The sequence below is a fragment of the Pinus tabuliformis genome, chromosome 4_2 (assembly GCF_031772625.1).
Source record: "Pinus tabuliformis cultivar Carrire ecotype Pingquan chromosome 4_2, CPIR1, whole genome shotgun sequence".
NCBI classification, from domain to species: domain Eukaryota; kingdom Viridiplantae; phylum Streptophyta; class Pinopsida; order Pinales; family Pinaceae; genus Pinus; species Pinus tabuliformis.
In genome coordinates this window covers 784,218,406-784,232,494 of record NC_142304.1, presented here as the reverse complement: position 1 = coordinate 784,232,494, position 14,089 = coordinate 784,218,406, and the positions used below count along the sequence as shown (strand labels likewise).

Here is a 14,089-nt window from a genome sequence, read left to right as displayed (position 1 = left end):
AAATATTAGGCCTTTAAAACTAGAAATTGGTTAATTAATATTGATCCTCTTCCTTGAAATTTGGAGTGGTTGTAGTTGTTGTCATACAAGCTGTTATCACAAAATCAAGCACTGAAGGGCTGCTGATCAGGTAGACTCTGTGTAACTATTTCAGACCAAGCTTTTGACTAAGGATTAGCCTCCCTAGCCTGAGAGGGCTCTCTCAAGAAAAAGTTATTGATTTTGAATGTTGATAAGAGGGCTAACTCTTGTACAATAGATTTAATGAACTTGCTGGCTGGAAAAATATACAAATACATCCATTGGGCTTATGGAGTCAAACATGCTACAATAAACAATGATATTTCCTCTACATAGAAGTCAGGGCATGTGACATTTAAATGTTCAAAATATAACTCTTATAAAACCACAGTTCATAGAAGAGTACAGGAAGTCAGAGCAACATATGTGAATTCTGAGTGATTACTCCTCTAAGCAACTGAAAAAAGACATGAAGGACAAAGTAAAACAATACATTTTGAACATGGAAATGCTGTATGAATCCTGAGAAGAAAGGCATATATCTTATATTACTGCAAACTGTTCTTTACACAAGCCAAAATAGCACTCTGTTTTCATAAAATATCCAACCCTTTCTACATCTAATCTTGGCCCATATATAGGCAAGCAAACTAAAACACCTCGAGCTTCCTCCTCCAGCATGAGGGGAGCCTCGAAGGTGGCTATTAATTATTCCTACATGCTACTAACTAATGCATTAATTATAAACATGCTGGGCTGTAATTACATAAAGCCCTAATCAAACTAAAACACTAATTCTTTTCTCCTCGCAGGCCTGATGCTTTCGTGGATGCTGGACAGCTGTATGATTTCCATTATGGCTAAGATATGTTAAGGGAGCATTCACCGAGCAAGCTGGTCTCGGATGCTAGCTGTAAGACAGCTTACTAATTGATAAAATTAATCATCCTATATCCACGGTCCCCTGTCTTCCATTCCTCTTTATCATTTAAAGACCACACTCCAAGTTCTTTGAACTTTCAATTAACAACGCATAACCACCATATGCTATATGATCTGGATACTTCAAGGACCAACAGGTGTATCAACCAAAGATTCTGGTAACCCCACCAATACGCTAGTAGCTCGGTCATAAATTGCCTTTGAGAAAACTTTATGAAAATAAACAAAATATTTTATTTTCTCTTCAAGAGCTACACCTGTCACTGTTTGAGTTGTTATGAAACCCATGTATGATCTCCCTGCCTGAGTTTGAGACCTTCTTTTACCATCAACTGACCTTATCATCAAAATTCATTGTTTTTCCACAAAACAGCATTCTACAGCAGTTTCGTAGCGCGCTACGAAACTGCTGTAGATGTCAAAACAGAACCTATGTATCTTTGAAGCGTTTTCTGCTTAGATTCATGATCTCTTCAGACATTTGTACAGCTATTAGGAACCTAAATAGTTTTAAGAAGATGAAGCTTGCTTCTGTCATTACATATCACAGCCAACTTGATTAGCATCAAACCAATAAAAAGCTTCATAAATCCCAACTGGAACATAAAGTCACTGTAGTATTCCTTGCTGTCTTCAAATCTTCAAATGAGGTGGTCTTTTTCAAAGTACAGATCTTAAAGTTGGAAGAATTCAACACTTGGACATTAAGCTCCTTAGGATTATCAAACCAAACTATCTCAACCTACTGTACCAATTTAACTGGGTCTACATATATCAACTTCGGCTTGTCTGTCAGAATCAGCTGCATCTTTTTGTTGTAAAGTTTCCGAATTTTCTTAACCAATGAAACCATCACAATGAACTCCCCTGGATCTAGAAATTTCTCCCATTTAGAGTCACAGTTAATGGTGGGGCTAACTTTGGAGCCAGCATACTCCTAACATTATCCCAGTCAACTCCCTTGAAGAAAGGATGACTCTAGAGAGAAGCATACCCTTCAGGGCCAGAAGCCAATCTTTTAGATGGGTCCATATCCAGCAAACAATCAATAAGGTGCCATGCTTCAGAAGAAAAATATTCAGGAAATTTGAAATCTCTATCCATGATCCTTTGGAATGTGAGCCACTCACTGCCATCTTTAAAAGGTAATATGTCAGACAGCATCTGATACAACGCGCAACCCAGTGCCCATAGATCGTTTCCAATTGTTGGAGGTGCATGCTTAAGGACCTCTGGCGGAACGCAGGCAGCTGTACCAACAAATGTGCAGGTCTTCTCGTTTGAAGTAGTCGGAATAATTGAAATTGAGGTGTTTTCCATTGGTTTGAAGAAGTATATTCTCTTTACATCTCGGTGTATCAGTCCTACTTTGTGAAGGTATTCAAGGACATCCACAATCTCTGCAATATAGAAACGTGCTTCATCCTCTGAAAAACGAGATTTCTTAACAGCACGATTTGAATCCCATCCCAGGATAGAAAGCAACATTCCATGACAGTACTATGAAGATTGCAAACATGTTACAGATGGCAGATTGGTTAGCAAACAAATTTGTGAAGATGACACCCTCTCAATTAAGGAATAAGAAAGATGAAAGTTCTAAATCATATCTTAGCACGGTGACCTTCCATTCCATAAGTTAAAGTTATTCCTTTATAAATGTTGTACCTTCCCAACTTATTCCCAAGCATACCAGTGAATATGGCAGCTCAATGCAGAAATAGGGGAATGATACAACGGCAATGGATTTCCCCGAGACCTGTCATTCCAATTAAATGTGGCTTCATGGCTTCAACAATTTAACCATGCAAACTCTAGCCTTCTGTTCCCTTGGGAGCGTTTGGGTTCCTGCTTACTGACCAACGATCCAAATCTTTATTGTAAATATCAGAAACATTTCCACTGCAAACCCACCATGTGGTAGCCAATCTGAGCAACACTACGACAGCAGCGATTTTATGATACTCTTTTATCTATCAAATATTCATCAATATTAACAGTTTGCCCAAAAGACGGATTCTAGAAACCCCAGAACTAATCCTTGCAAATTATAAAAGCGCCATTCTATCTCTCCAAATCCAACCTTCCTTCTGTGTTTATTCAATGTGCACTCGTCTTTTAACGACATCAATCAATATCATTCCAGCTTTTGCGCCACATCTCTATCCCAGTGTCACTAACCATGGCGGCCTTATGGCAATCAAATTCTTTATAAAGCTACTTGACACTTGGCATTAATCGCTGCATTTCATAAGAGCACTTTCATGCCTTCAATATATTCATTAATAATGAAACAACGTGCTTAATAACATTTACGCCATTTTCATTTATATCAGTTATTTTAAAAGCCCGTGTGCCTTGAAGAAACGGCTGCAATGCATTTCGCATAAGCCATGAAAGAGGATTTGCTTGATTTTTTTAGGTAGCAGGGTGTGACTTAAATCACAGATAAATCCCTTTTCTAGCAAAAGCTTGGCTCGCAAATTCTCAAACGATACCATTCGTCCTTCAAGAATTCATTTACTAAACTCTTCTTCTACATTGCTACCATTCGGACCATTGTGATGACAAATACAGGGGCTATGGTTGTTGAGAAAAGTTCTGGCCTCATACCACGTTACCAATGCACAATAATTATAAAATCAACACCAGAAGAGTTCGGCCTCTAATATCTCGTTTTCTGGCTGAAAAGTTCATGTTTCATAGAATGCATAGATGAACTTTAATATATGTTACTCAATGGCTGGGAAGAAACAAATCTCTTACACCGATTCCAAACAGAATTCTCGGTGTCCCTTTTTTCTTCTGCCAGCAATAACACAATGCTGCCTATCTGTAACACTGGCACAAACTTGCTGAGCCCACACTTCGATAATGGTGGAGGGATAATTTGAAAGTTCCACATCAACTCCAGGAAATGCGCTCCTTATCATTCCCTTTAACTGGAATCAATAGGCTGACCCTTCCATCGTACATTTCTAAAATCTTGACAAAACTCACATGAATGATTTCCAACCCTTTAAAGTAGCTTTTTCATTCCTCCACCAGCAGAACTTGGGTAGTAAATCATAACACTGTGATCATATCCATGAACTGTTTTTTTCACAAAAGGCTTCATAATTCACTTTTCATGGACTTGAACAAAATCCCTTGCTCCACAAAATAGTCCAACTCTTGATAGAGGTAATCCCCGTTTACAAGTGCATACTTGGAGTGGGAATGCCAAAATTTTGAAGGCGCTCATATACCTTTCGATTATCATGGAGAGGATGTTAAGATCTAAGCTCATTCAGAAGGAAAGGCTTTCAAAGAGTAGCATAAGCTTCAACTTTCTCAAAAGGATAGCTGGTTTAATAAAAACAATCACAAATTGACCACTTCATCGTTGCTTCTTCAAGAATGATGATGTCTCCAAATATTATGATCTCAAATTCACCAAATTCCCTCAGCCAATCCAGGATGTACTTCTTGGCAGCAGAAGGAACCTTCTTTTCCATTACGCATACTCCAACTATGATTATGGAGGAGAAATCACCGACATTCATCTCCATATTTCTCAATTCCAAAGATTTGAAACAACAACTTGATTCCTATGTTGTTTATGTAGCTGGTATGAAGGAATGTTACTGTGCGATGCTCTTTGGCCACCGTGAGGAACTACACCATCAAATGCCTTGAGAGAATCGACAACCAACCCTAATAGCTCTTCAGATTGCTCTGGCCATTTTGCAAAATCCATAGATCAGAGTATCATATGCAACAACACCAGAGTTATATTCTTTAGTCAACCTTAGACCTTTAAGCACATCAACCTCATCCACAGCAGTTGCAGTCAGTGTACAATAGACATGCTATGATTCAGGCCTCCACTGAAAACTCAATCAAATCCCCAGTTTCGTAGCACGCTACGAAACCACTCAAACAGGTAGCGCTGCGAAACTGCTAAACAGAATTCAGGCGCTGCGAAAACACCCTGACTTTAAGCTAGACTAAAAATTTTTGACAACAGCATTTTCAGTGATAACACAAGCTTTTTGACTGTCCATTTGTTAACTCGCTATATTGTCTTATCATAGAAGTTCTTCCTTTATTGTTTCACCAATATTCATCAGCCCCTTGCACTTTTATCCTTGTAGCTACCGACCCATTCATCTTTTACCTTCTGTGTTATACTATCAAAGCCTTTATTCCATGTAATATAGCCATAATACCACTTTGGATCTTTTGCCTCATCGTAAATTTTTAATTAATAGATGTTACCATCATAAAGAGTTATGATGTCCTTTGGCTCTTTTTTCTTTTAGCTTCTTCCTGCATTTCTTCACCATATGACCGAGTGTTGTGACCATCGGCTTAGCCTTAAGGCATTAAGGATTTTTTTTTCATTACCAGGGGCTATTTCCCTTTTTTAAATGATTTAATTCTAAGGTTATTTGAGTCTTAATAACTTCGATCTAGCTCAAAATTAGAGACCCCTTTGATTTGAACTTTTTTAAGTGGCAAGTGTTCCAAAGATCTGATATCCTCAACCTCTTATCACCGATCATCGATTATGATGTCATCACTCCCATGTGGCACCTCATGAATGCTGACATTTGTCACCCTAATTTCCCCCCTTAGGACCCCTCAAAACATCAGAAATTCCTTCCACATGTCTGTAGTACCTCCACGTCATAGTGATGTCAGATGCCATGTAGCTCTATTGTAACTAATCATATTTCGCAACTAATCCCACTAGAGGAGAGAGAAAAGGCTTGTCCATCTCTGGTTTTTTTCGATCAATTCCTTTCTTATTCTATTTCAGCACTCCCCGATGGTTTAACACTATCAATTCTTTCCCTCATTTCCTAACACTATGAGTGCTTCCAAATCACAACATTATTAAGGTTTTTACCTTGGAAAACACCAATATGTGATTGTCGATGTGTCAATATCTGATATGTTTCGATGCACCATGTGTTAGTGCCTAAATTTGACTTAGGCTGAAGGAAGGCAAAATTCAGGGTAACCACAAACCACGCTTAGTCTGGTAGCTAGCCCTACCAGAACAGGAGAGGTCTCTCTCCAGGTCACGGTCAGGAAAATAAACAACAGGGTCTGAGATGACACAAAAATGGATACTGATTTTAGGCTAGGTAAACAAATATGATGGAGGTATTTTGAAGAATGACTAAGTTTTCTAGGATGTATGGAGCCAAGGAAAGCATGAGCAGAGAATTTAACTCAAAGACACAGATTATTTCATGAGGCAAGACAGGTGGAAAGTCTAGCAATTAAATTCAAAATAATATGAAGTGGAGAGATTGTTTAAGAGTGTGAAAAGGGCATAAATACATGAATCCTTTTCAACAGAAGAAAACATAGAACGTGAAAACTATCCCAAGGCAGAGCAGTACACTGAATTCTACCTTTTTTACTCAAAAGGATTTCACTGGAAATGAATATGAATGAAAATATGAAACATAAAGAAATACATATGAAACATAAATAAGAGACATTTTCTAAACTAACGCCAGAGGAATCTCATGAACCAGAGCTGAAATCTTTCATTAATTCTCTGTCAAAATGTACAGTGAGTGACTGGGTTTATCTTCCACAGTTTCCCAGAAATTCCAACCCTTTAAAAAATGACTCTCAATACAATAAATAAGATTTTCCATGAAAAATTCGATCAACCCAAGAGATGAAGAGCCAACCATCAGCAGTTACATTCAATTTTCTATGAGGACCATTTAGAAAAAAGAAAATATGAGTGCAGATTTTTTTGGGTGGCTGTTCCCCTTCATTTGGCCACTTGGATAGAAGCCAAAAATGTTTTTTAAACTTTTCCTTTGATGCTGAGAAAAATGTATTGTAAATGAGTGGTCCCACTTGGAGAAAATTGCGAATCGAAATTTCGCGAAGCGGGAGCGATTTTGGCCTTTGGGTCTCTGTGCGCCGCACCAAAAACTGTATGCATCACGCCACTTTGGAGCTGGTTTTGAGGCACCTTCTGAAGTCCAAATTGGGCACAAGTGTGCTTGTTGGAAAGCCCTACCTGTCTACTATCCAACCCAAGTGGAATTTCTAAATTCGGTTCCCAGTTTCGCCTCCAAAACCTCAATCTCCCAAGACTGCTTCTTGTGTGTCAAAATAGGGGCAGAGAGGTCATTTTTTTGGGTGTTTTTGACCTCCTGAGGATTCAAAATTGGCCCAAAATTCTTGGCCATGCACCAAAATTCATGATTTTACATGGAAAATCCAAAACTATAAACGTTTTTTCATTTGGAGCCTCCTATTGTAAGCGCGCGCCACGTGGCACGACGAACAGGGAGAAAAACCCTGTTTTTTGCACAAAAATTTCCAAAAATACCAAAACTGCCCCAAATTTCTTGAAATTTGGGTTGGAGCTTCCTTATCAAGTGTTTTGCTGGGCTAAAGAGGCCTCACACAATATTTGAAGATGATCGAGCTCCCTTTGCCTCTTTTGCTTCTTGATTGCTTTCCTCAATTTCGCCTTCAAATTCCTGATTCGGGCCTTGCACACTTTGTTTCACGCCATGTAGTGGAAAGCCACATGTCTCACAAATCCATGGTGTTTGTTGGCCTTGTCAAAAAGCCTCTCTAGGTGCATGTTAACTCTCTCGAGATTGGCCTCCCGATCCTCATTAATCTCTTGCTCCAATGACGTGGGCTCAACTCTTCTCCTTTGCGCGGTTTGGCGATTCTCGTGAATGTTTTCTAGCTCCATGATTAGTTTCTGATCCTCAAGCTGTTTGTTCCTCTGCTCTAGATATTTCATGTTCCATTTGTCTCTTTCCAAATCAAGGGACAAGGCTTGAATCTCTGCTTGATGCTCCTGGATGATCTCTTTAAGCTGTGCACTTTGCGGATCTGTATCTGTATCATCATCATGAAGGAGAACGAATTCAGTCTCTCATTCACCTAATGGCTCACCTGAAGGCCCCTCATCCTGCATTGGCTCCTTGCCTTCCTGTGATGCTGATGGAGGAAGCGAGGCCCCTTCCACCCCAGGTGGAGATAACACTCGCTTTGCCGCTGCAAACAAACGTCTGGTGCCCTTTTGATATGCGATGAAAACTAGCACACTAGCAATCTCATGGCACTCATACCGATGAGAAGGTTCACCCTCATGCTTAACCTCTGATACTCCCCGTGAAGCTCTGAAGAAATCATGCGAGATGAAATCATCCCAAGTGGTGCCCTGCAATGCAAGCTGATGAACCACCAAAATCTTAATAAGAGAAAAATGATAGACACTATTAAGCTCCTACTGAGGTGTTTTGCACTGTATAAAGATGGTCATCCTCTCTATGTTCCGGCAAATGAAATACGGAATGTTCATCATCCGTACCCTAGTGAAATGCATGAGCAATCTGATGTGATAAGCATAAAGATGAGAGAATCGTCCCTCACAGCTGAAATATTTCATGATCAATCTCATTAATGGAGCATATTCGTCCTTTAGATATTGGAACGAGAACACTCTCTTGAGATGCCTTAAGAAACTGGTTTTGATGTATGGCTCATAATGCTACCGGTCAATCTTCTGTTTCTTGTGCCATGGTTCACCAATGTTCGGTATACCGGTTGCTAATGAGACAGATTCTGGTGTAAGTGTGAAGGTGACACCAGCCAAGATAGCTTGATCTCCGTGCAAGTGCAACACAGAAAGACGAGCCAACTCATGATGAAATTGGACACTAGTCACCTTTTGACAAAACTCATAGCATCACTGATGCTGAAAACATGGCATAGCAAGTGGGCAGGCCTGCAATTCTATAAGGGTGGTAGTTTCCTCTATAACATGTCTGCTACTTTTATGAGGCCTCCGGGGTGCTAGTTCTTCCAAGGGAGAGTAACTTTAGGTTTCCACCTCATAGTCCGATGAATGCTTAGATGCCATGACTGCTATAAAAATACCCTGAAGACAAGATGACTACTGTGTATGAACTGTGCTTGAACTGCTCTTTTTGATGTGTTGAAATCTACCACCAAGGGGAAAATGAAACAAGGGACTGTTAGGAAGGGGAATAATATGAAGGGATTAGGGACTATGAGGAGGAATTTTATTTAGGGAGTAGGGAGTTTAGGAGATTTTATATGGGGTAGGGTTTGGGGTTTTACCTTTGACAAATGTGCGGAGGGGATAGGGAATAGGATTTTAGTAGCATTTTAGGATAGGGAGAAATGGAAAAAGTGGAATAGGGAAGAAGGGAATGAGGGCAAGAAGGAAAAATGAAATGGAGGAAGAACCTTGGCACCAACACAATGAATTTGTAACCCTAACAGCATTTGCTTTGATGATTTTAAGTGGTAGGGTTTAAGAGTTTTTGTGCAACCATAAGCCACCATAAACTATCATCATACTAACATAAAAATGGATGAAACACTGAGAGATTGACCCCACCTCGCAAATTCAAGGGATTGAAGGCTATTGGTTGCAAATTCTGGGAAAAATTGGGCTTCTGTGTATATGCGCCGCGCAGCATACCCAGTGCACCGCGCTCTCTATGTGCGTCGTACCTGTTCAAATTAACACTGGGTGGAAATCCCCAGTGCGCCACGTGCTTCCAGTGCGCCACGTGCTTCCAGTGCACCACGCCACTCCACCTGTGCGCCGCGCTCCAACTCTCAACACAGTCGTGGCCTTTTCCAACTGTAGTTTGTTCTTCAACCTCCAAATTCAACTTTGCTGTAAGATTTGATGAATGTAACTTGACACAAATGATTTATATAACTTGGAGAAATATGTTGCAAGAGTTGGATTTGATTTTTTCTTCCTCCAAAACCCATTTTGTAATGTTTTCACTTTGACACTTTTTCACAATTAATACAACTCTGCTTTTCACACTTCCTTTTGATTTCTTTGACTAAAATGATGAAAATTTTGGCGATTTTTTGCAGGGGTAGCCAACATGGAATTTGGCTAAGGAGACCAGGGCTGTGCTTGGAGAAATCCACTGAGAAACTTTTGAAATTTTTTACAAATGACAAACTGTTGACTTTTCTTCAAAACAGAGTTTTGAAGAACAGTCGTATTCTATCAACATGACGATGAAAATCTTTGAATCACAACTTTATAAGAGCCTCCCTCTGGCCTTGCTGGCTTTATTGGACATTGTTTGAAGACCTAATGACTAATCCCTAGACTTAATGACCGAAATGACTCTTGTCCATTAAAAGATCAAACCTTGACTGTCATGGACTTTAATAAACATTGATGAAAAGACCTAAGCCAACAGGTACAGGACATGAGGGGAATGAATGATAAGGCCCTTCCATCAGGTTATGGCATGCCCCTAGTGGAAAGTAGCTAAGTGGCCGGAGCGAGACACCTAAAAATTAAATGCAAAAAGAATTTTGATCTCTGACGGAGGACTGACAAGATCGACTCTAACACCATGGACCTTCGACATGTGATATGTGATCTCCAATATATAGGACCTGATGATTTGTGATATGCGATGGACCTCTAATTTCCAACCACCGATTCATCGATCAACGACATGCTAAATGCTCTAATACGCTCTATATCGATAAGCACTTTCCTCATTTTCAAAGCGTTTAAACCCTTAGACTTCAACAAGCCATATCTTTTGATCCAAGAGTCCATTTTTGGAATTTCACATACTTTTGGAAACCTTGTTCAAATCACTTTCCAATGAATAGGGTTTGATATAGGTTTTGAGTCCTTTTTATGCTTGGAAAATTACTGGAAACTTCTCTGCTTATTTACTCAGATTTGCAAAAATTATTGATATCCCTACTATCAAGAAATTTGCCTATTTATTACAATTTGAAATACTGACAGTACAACTGTCAAAATTTTCCAAAAAATACTTATAAATGTGAATATTTTATTGTGATAACAGCTAGCCCCTCAAGGATTTTGTTGATCAATGATGGCAAAAGGAACTTTTCCATAGGCCAGTTGCTTCATCCATTATAAAATTTATCTAAAAGAAAAATTAATTGAGAAATAGAACTTCATCTTTTTAAGAGATGATTTTACAGACCTCCGAACTCCAAAAGTAAAAAATACAACTGTTTCTAAAAATACTTCTTATGTTTTTGATGAATATCAGCAGAACATTAGAGCCTTATCTTTGGGCTTCAAGTCCTTTAGAAAATTCATCCATAGACTACTGCACAGTGCAAATTGAAAATGGAAATTGAAAAACTCACTATTGAAAAACCACACTTATTACATGCCATTTTCTAATCTAACCTATTAAAAGTATCTCTCGAATCAGGTGAAAAAAAACCCAATGCAACCATGCAAGTAAATGGTTACTTAACTGATTTCTTCTCACCACTAGTACAAAATGGTTAATTAGTTACTAAAGAAATGGCTAAAATTTGCATATAAACGACTATGTTTCCGTCCGTGACCAATAGTAGCTAATTTATAGTATCTTATAACATGACCAAGTTTAGTCATTTTTAGCTTAGTCATTAATTGGTTGTCTCAATTTTATTGTCTATTAGTATATTTGGTCATTTATTTGGTCATTAATTTAATCATTTATTTGGTCATTAATATAGTGATTAATTTAGTTATTTATTTGGTCATTAATTGCCACAATTAATGACCAAATATACAACAAAAAATATTACTAAATGATCACCTGAGAAAACCAATTAATGACCAAAAAAATATGACCAAGATGTTGCTCATGTTATAAGATACTGTAAATTAGCTACTATTCATATATATGCAAATTTTAGTCATCGTTTGAAACCAATTAATGAACAAAGAAATATGACTAAATTTTGGTTATGTTATAAAATACTGTAAATTAGCTACTAATAGAAATATAGATGCGAAATTTAGCCATCATTTGTAATTTTTTTTTTTATAATTTGCAGTAGACATTTATTTTTTTTGGTAGTTTCATACTCGTTATATAAATGACTACTTTAGTAGTTTATATTCATTTCATTTACTTTCATTAACAATCGTTATAAGCAACTAATTTAGTCATATATTCATTTTATTTGTGTTCATCATTAATAAACATAAATTACTAATTTAGTAGTTTGAGATTGATTTTATGTGTTTATTATTAATCAACATAAATTAATTAGTATGATTTTGCAACTAAATTAAAAAAAAATGTCATACAATGTACATGTTCATCTAATATGAAAATGCAAAGTTACATATGCTAATTACAATACTAAGTAATATCAAGTGCAACTATAAATATTTTCAACCGCATAAATTATATTATATAAAATGCCAAGTATTACAATATGGGTTTCCAACTTAATATTTGTTGGAGTACAATTTACACATGAATATTGTTTTATCACTTCAAAGCATTAACATTATGTTGCCAAGGCGTTGTAGGTGAATTCACCAACTCTGAAGATTTGACCATCAGTCTCTATGTGTTTGTCTTATGTGAGATATTGTCTTTACAGGTACCACTAGACCAACTCTCTTTTCTCTCTCTCTTTAATTTGCATTTTGTTTCTCTAGTGCTATTATTCTCCTCTTTCTTCAATCCTTGCTTCTTACCATCAATACTGAGTTCTTTTTTTGAAAGAAAAAAAGAAGATACAATGCAGAGTATAAGACATGAAAGTCGATGAACACTAGAATATAAACTAAAGTAGACTATAAAGGATTTATATGATATATACCTCAACATCAGTAATATTGTTAATGTCATTTTCCCCCATAAAATCAAGAAACTCGGACAAGTTTTCTTCAGTTGGGCAATAGTGGCCGCTATGTGGCCATATAACCTATATAAACAAAGAAAATAAAATGTCACCATAGAATAAATTTTGTACTTACTGTGTTCTCAATGTACAATATTTGTTGATGAAATGTTATCTTCAACTAAAGTAATAAATGTAAATAGGCACACACATTTATATCCCAATATTTCGAATTCCCATGCTTATGCCACACTGCAATTTTGATTTTATCCAACATAATCAAACATAGCAGAGCTAGCAATTTATACTAGGAATTTCTCATGCTCCAGTTTTGCAGTTGTATTGTTTCCTCTAGTTATCTTTAAGTAGTAAAACTCCAACCATAAAATTGGTCAGTAGAAATCTAATTGGTGGAGCAAGATATTGATAACACAATACTACAACAAGAAAGTAAAAAAAATAACACAAGACTTTGAAAATTGTGATACTAACCGGTAATATAGCTTCAATATAGTAACTTTGAATTGTCAGCATACTATTCCAGGGTAAAAAGAATCTAATTCCCAAAAGCCAGCAAATTATGTATGCCCCTTGTTTTCCCTGTAAATAATTGAGCAAGATTACCACATGAAATTTCCATTTAGAATCTCTGAAATGATTCTATAAATATTCAAAGAAAAGTTAATGTTACTCATTCATTTTTCTTTGATGTAGACAAAATTGAATATTCTAACCTGCTTTTGAGTTGGATAGTTATGTAATTCATCATGTCCAAAATCATTGCTTATTGTCATCCCTATTTTTTTAATGATCAAACAACAAGCCTATATTTGATCATAAATTTTTATAATTTAAAGCTAAATTTCCTTCCATTTTATGACATTCAAACAAATCGAAATCTATTTCTTTTAACAAGTCATTGTTGTAATATGCTACTAAATAGAAAGGTATGCAATGCTATTATTAGTGGTATAATACTAATAAATCACAAATAAGGCAAGAAATAACAACAATATGTCTTAGGTATGCCAATTCTTTATTCTCTTGGTTGGAAATATTACTTCATGAAAACAACATATTTGACAAAGAGAACTTTTCTAAAACTAACCAATGCCAGTGTATCCAACAACATTGACATTTCTATTGGCATGCCCTCAAAATGTGTGGAAGTATCAAACAAGTGTAGTGCACTTCCCTATACACACTCCTCTTTCTTCATGTGTCTTTGTAGGAAGCCCTCAAGTTCGATACTCCTACAAGTATTGCTACAAAGTTCTATCTCTAAAGGCACTCAGATTTCAAATAGATGAATGTATTGTATCTTGGTTCTAAATGATAGGCACAATGATGGAAGCATCAACTAATCCTAAACTCAATTATATGTCTCTATGAAATAGAATTACATAAATGATTTCTATAAAGCTTTAGGTCCAACTCAACAAGGACAAAAAAA

At 37.0% G+C, this 14,089-nt stretch overlaps 1 pseudogene; it reads right to left on the bottom strand.

The window, feature by feature from the left end:
• Positions 1-1,546: 1,546 nt before the first annotated feature.
• LOC149171997 (3-phosphoinositide-dependent protein kinase 2-like) lies at positions 1,547-13,430 on the bottom strand (annotated as a pseudogene).
• Positions 13,431-14,089: the final 659 nt, after the last annotated feature.